Raw genomic sequence first — 6,344 nt, 5'->3', positions numbered from 1 at the left:
GGACACTTTATCCTAAAATGCCCATGAATGATTTCAAATTCATGTACGGCTGCGATGGACATTATTCACTCTGTTCTGGAAAGGTCTGTTCATGCCACACAAAGGGGGCGAACATTTAATATACCACTTTATTCACTTTTACTTTTTAAACATTGTCCCCACACTGAGGGGGAAGAAAAGTTGTCCTTATTCATCTCATGAATTTTCAAATATCTCTTATCAATGAAAAACAAAGTCAAAACACTTATGTTTGACCAGATATAGGACCATTTAGTCCCTAGGGGTCAGAGAAGTACGGTGACAGCTCATGAGTTTTCAGTTTATAAACAAAAGCCTTCAAGCCTCTGAAAAATGCCCTCATCTATTCAGAACTTTCTATAAGGATGTGATTTCTTAGTTCAGAATACTTTCATCAGGCATGGCAGAGGGACTGATGAGGGGCGACGACACCCCTCACCTCCACCCTTCCAGGTTGGTGTGGGGGTCTCCAGGGGCCTCCATGGTCCCTGAGGGGCTGCCAGGCACTTCCACTGCTCTGAAAAGTCTTAGGACAGGCGGTGTCCTCGGTTCCAATGCTGCAGGGGCTACCCTACGACAGGTGCCTCAGGCATTCTGATAGTCTAGGGGCTGTCTCCCTTTCAGCCGCTTTGAGAAGCACTTACTGAAACCCACTGGGTGCATGTCCTGTTTTCTGGTGGCCCCTTATGTTTGGCCAATTACCATATTCATCAGATTGTCCCTCAACCACTTCAGTTCTTCCTCCCAATCACATTTCCTCAAACACTGACTGGTCCTCCACTGGGCCTCGGGGAGGACACAGCGTGGTTTTGAAGGTGTTTCCAAGAATAAGACTGGGGAGGGCAGCAACAATGGCTGAACACACAGGAGGCCCAGGGGACCCCTGCCCAGGGGGGAACCATGCGGGTATGTATGCTCACCAGGAGGCAGGCCCAGGACCTCGATGATAATACAGGAGGACAGGAGGTGGAGATACAGCCTGAGCCCCTAGGACAAGACACAGTGGCCGTGGGGTCTCTGTAGCTGGGTGGTGGCTGAGACCAGCTCTACTGGGGGCACTGCTGCTAGCAAGAGCTGTGGGTAGGGCACATTGACAACAAAACCAGAATCAACGGAACCAGAACACCTATTCAGAACCCCATCTTTCTTAAACTTCAACACTAACAAAACAACAGTAAGGGTACTTGTGAGCATCTCAGAGGAAGTCAGAAAGGATCTTTCACACCGGTCTGATTTCAGAAGCGCAACAGAGATGCAGCACCATAGACACATAGGTTTTTCGGCCGTTAAAAGATGGATCATTTTAAAAATGGTGTTTTCCTTCCTTAATTTTTTTTGGTCAGTGAAGCTAGCACTTGTTTGCTGAACTGTGGAAGAATGCCAAGGTCACATACATTATTCATGATAAAGCAACCAAGCTGAGGAGGAGTCTGTGCTTAATTCAAGAGTAACCAGCAGGAGAGAAGACACATGGGGTTAGCCGCCAAGACCAAAGGTCACAGAGGAGTTCACAAAGGGAGGCAGGTCTATACAGAACACTGAACACCGTGTGTAAATCCTCATGAGATTCCAGGAAATAGGAACACCACACAATGTACACACTTTTGATTTACACATTCTGTTACACAGAGGAAGAGAGAAAGAGAGAGAGACGCCATTACAACTTTGTAACTGTGTTAACTGCAATATAAACCAAAGTCCAGAGTTTGGCAGGTAACTAAAAGGGGTTTATCACTTAGGTTATATAGCAAAAGTGTTGATGTATATTATATATAGTAGTATAAATAATAAAAAAAGTATTATTTAAATTAGATCACAGTGCTGCACCATGGGCATAAGTGTCTGATATAGTATTGGTGGGCCGGGAGCTACAACACTAAAGACTTAACTGTCAACACTGGTAAGTCACAATTGAGAGGGGACACAGAGTTCTGATGTTTTCTTTTGGTGGCAAAAAAAATAAAAATAAAAAACAATTCTGAAAGTGAAAAGAAAAAAGACTTCTCTATAGAAACATAAAAATAAATTGCAACATCTGGGCAGCTGTGATCCACCAGAAAGAAACCAGTCCCAACCTGAATAAAGTTGAAAGGGAAAGAGAAATCACATCAAACTGAACCCGATCCCATGTGGAAAACACTCCCGTGTCCATGGCTTGCACAGATCTCCGGTTCCTGTCAGAGCCCTTGCGCCAGAGGCCCCTGGAGAGTGGAGGCATTGAGGCTGATCACCTGCACTTGTCGCTGAGCAGACCTGGAGCGCTGGACTCCAAGCTGGGCCCAACAGCCATCTGCACACGGTTTTCACTCAAGTCCACTGCCTGGGGCTGTCCCCCAGGGAGGGGCACCATTCAACATAATGGTCTCTTCCAGAAAGCCTCCAGGTTGTGACCACTGTGTCCAGCAAGCACTAGACATGCAGACTGCCTCTTGGGAGAAAAATCCATTCCTGGGAAAGGCCTCTGACACAGTCCTTCTCAAACACTGAGATCCGAGACTGAAACCCGTGACAGTTGTCTTGGCTATGGTTTTCTCAAACCACCATCTAAGGGCGGGTCTGGTTCATTTTGAGTTTCAGATAGACGGCCTTGCCAAAGAACTATACTGACTGGGGTGGGGGAAATAGGAGCTTGTGGTATATTGTAAGGCTGGGAAAAAATCCTATGATGCAAACCCTTTCCACATAGTACTAGACAGAGAAAAGACAATCACAGTAGGATAAAAATAACTGTCTATGTGCATAGCATTTAAGAAAAAAGAGCTACGATCTCTTTCTCTTAAATGTGTCTGAGGGCCAATAGCAAGCACTTGCAGATGTCACGGTGCTGATGGGTTCAAGGTTGTTCTCCAAAGCATCTTGAAATATTGCTATAGTTCCCCATCTCCCCCTCCCCCCGCCCCATATGTGAGATACTGGAATGACACACAAACCACCACTTCTCCCGGCAGGAGAAATGAAAGCACACCACCACACCCCCATGATGGTGCTCAGGTGATCGGTCAGACTAATGGATACATAGGCTAGTTTGGAAGCTAAAAGAACATCTGACATTTGGGAAGGAATTCCAAGACTAAAGTGAATGACATTTAAGCAAAATATTCTTTCACAAATAGGCTTGTGCTTAAATTCTCTACTGCTCTTGGAGGAGGGCGTAAGAGAGCGTGCCTCCTGCCCCTTGGCTTGTTAAGGACATGGACAACCTCGTGAACTCACTACAAACAGCCACATACACATCGATATATATTTTTTTTCCTCAACAATCAAAATACAAAGTTAAACACAATTGAGCCATTGTTTTGGTTATGCATAATGTGTATGCCTCCAAAAACAGAAGAAAAATAGAAAAAAGTACCCTCACTAAAGTTTCCCCAACAAGTCTTCCAGAAGATCCAATGAAGGTGCCGAGAGAGACTCAGGAAAATAACACTTAGCTGCCCGATGAGGTATTTATGCAAAAAAGAGTGGTTCTGGAGTTAAGAACACACTTATATTTATCTATTTCTCAAAAAGAGATCAGAAAAGTAAATCACACACATTGCATTTTATTATTTTCTAAGAGAGGCATCTGCCCCCTTAGAAAAATGAAATGAGGGGAGACAGCCCACTGTGGGGTTTTCCTTGGAAGAAGTCCCCTGCCAGAAACCATGCTGATGTCTACCTCTGCCTTTCCAGAGAGAAGTCTGAATTGTATCGTCTTGGGTTTGGGGGATCGAGGTGGTGGCCTTTTGGGCTTAAATCAGGTGACAACACAAATTGAAGTGTGGCTCAGGTTCCATAGCTGTGCATGGCTTTTAGGGTGTTTGATGTTTGGGGAGAACGAGGGGACGGAGCACTGCAAAGATAGATTTGCATCCCCACCTAATCCTGAACATCACGGGGCACGCACTCAGGCTCAGTGCAGGGGAAGGAGCCTGGGCCATGACGTGGACACGTCTTCCAGGTTCTCTCATCAGCAGCCCAGAGAGAGGCAGGGATGGGAGCATTCTGGCTGATGGAGTTCCTGACGGTAGCCTGTGCTGGCCCATGGGCTTGACTTTGGCTCACAAGTGTCCTGATGTAAAAATTCAAGATCCCCTTAGTCCCCTCCCTGTCCCCGACCACCAGATCCTGAGCCACGATAGTAGGTGCTTTTGTTTTAAACACTTCCTTCCATTTGGATGGAAGATGATATTCTTCAGATTTTTTTTCTTTGGATCTCCAAAATAAAAACAAAAACAAAACAAAACAAAACAAAATATATATATATATATATATATATATATATATATATTAGGCAAAGATAAATTTCTGGTCTGCGTGACATCGTCTGGTTGTCAAAATTCAGCTCTCACAATCTAGGTGGTCCAATTCCAGGTTGTTCGTGTGCTGAGGTGGTAGAGATGGCCGGCCCCCTCTCTCTTACTTTAAAATGGCATTGTCCCAATGAAACACCTGGGGCTGGCCTTTCTCACCCTCCTGTCACTTCCTCCCTCACGTGTACTCTATCTCGTACCCTCACCCAATAAGGCCCATTAGCATGTTTCCCCTTCTGGTGAATTTGCATATATTCACTGCCTTTTTCCTAGAACCAACTCATGGTCATGGTTTTCTCAAGTAAGCATCCCATAATTCTCTTGATTTCTATCATACTCACTCACTACGAAGTTTGCCCTCGAATTATTGCGTCATGTTAAACATGTACAGGCAAAGAGAAAGCACACGCTCTCCAGTAGAGAATCAAAGGGGTCGGGCTGAGTGCAGACAAGGCAGTGCAGAGTCAACCATCCTAGCCCTACCAGAGCATGAAGAGATTTTTATATTGCAGAGTAAGTTCCCCAACAGGCAGAATTTGTCCCTGAAGAAGATTAAACCTTAAACACCTGCTTCAAAAAACCAAAACAAAACAAAACAAAAACCCAGAAAAGAAAAAAAAAAAGAAGAAGAAGAAAAAAGGAAGAGAAATAAAGAAAAAAGGAGGAAAACAAAGAACCTCTAAGCCTAAGGGCTTAAAAATTAGAGGCATAGCCTTTTCTCTATTTTCTATATTTATATGAAAATAATTCATGCTTCATGCTAAATACATTATTTACCTTACAATAACTTTTGTTATTTTTGAATAAAAAAAGTTTGTTTTTTATGATTTTTTTTTCTTTTTTTCTTTAAAGGAATCCATGCATTGTGGATCAGAAATTTCTGCTGGCTACACTGGCTGAATGTGGAAATCAGATTTTTTTGCAAAGATGAATATTGACTGACATTAATTGCAGGCTCCTTTTTGAGGGCAGTATAGGAGTTACTTATTATTATTATTATTATTATTATTATTATTATTATTATTATTTGCCATGTTTTACTTTGGAAGTGTGTCCATCAATGTGCCTTTATATACCACACTACTACTGGCAGGTTTGGTAGCTTTTTTTTTTAATTTCACTTGGATCAAATAGTTTTGATAGACAGAAAAATAATCTGTACCATTATTTCCTTCCTTAACAGCTAATGTCAATTTTCAGACTTGATTGCTTTTCACTTGGGCAGTTTAGAAGATATGGCCTGTTTTTTTTTTTTTCATGAGTTTTCTCTTAGTCCCAATCATGTGTGTGTGTGTGTGTGTGTGTGTGTGTGTGTGTGTGTGTATGCACGTGCAGGACCAACCTTCAGGCTTATGGCTTTTGGAACATATTCTTAGCTACAGAACAGAGTGATCACCAATATGACTACAATTTACCCCACTTCTTGGTCACTGACACCTGACAGTCTGGTGCTCAGCTTGTAAGACATCACCAGGCCTCAAGGTTCGGAGCACAGAGGACTGGTGGCAGAGCCCGTGCTTGCTGTATGGCAATGCCCAGGGCATTCCTTGCCCAGTGGGAAGCTGGGTGCACAGGCCTGGGTCTGTGCCTAAGGGGACGTGGAGTTCTTCCTTTCCCCCATTATTGTATGTGCCTCTCCACTCAGTGAACCCAAATGGAAGGACATTCTTTTTTTTTTTTTTTTTTTTTTTAAAGAGAGAGTGAGGAGAGTGAGAGAGAGAGAGAGAGAGAGAGAGAGAGAGAGAGAGAGAGAGAATTTTTTTTTAATATTTATTTTTTAGTTCTCGGCAGACACAACATCTTTGTTGGTATGTGGTGCTGAGGATCGAACCCGGGCCGCATGCATGCCAGGCGAGCGCGCTACCGCTTGAGCCGCATCCCCAGCCCCGGAAGGACATTCTTTTTAAACCTAAGGGTTGGGCCTGAATGACGACTACTTTGCACACGTGCCTTCTAGGTGCCAAATGTGTACTCCAAATGTGGCATTAACGTTGACATCCCTGGGGGTTCCAGCCACGTGTTTCTGACAAGCTG

The sequence above is a fragment of the Spermophilus citellus genome (assembly GCF_964194105.1).
Source record: "Spermophilus citellus genome assembly, chromosome: 12".
NCBI lineage: Eukaryota > Metazoa > Chordata > Mammalia > Rodentia > Sciuridae > Spermophilus > Spermophilus citellus.
Note: the sequence above shows the minus strand (reverse complement) of the source record.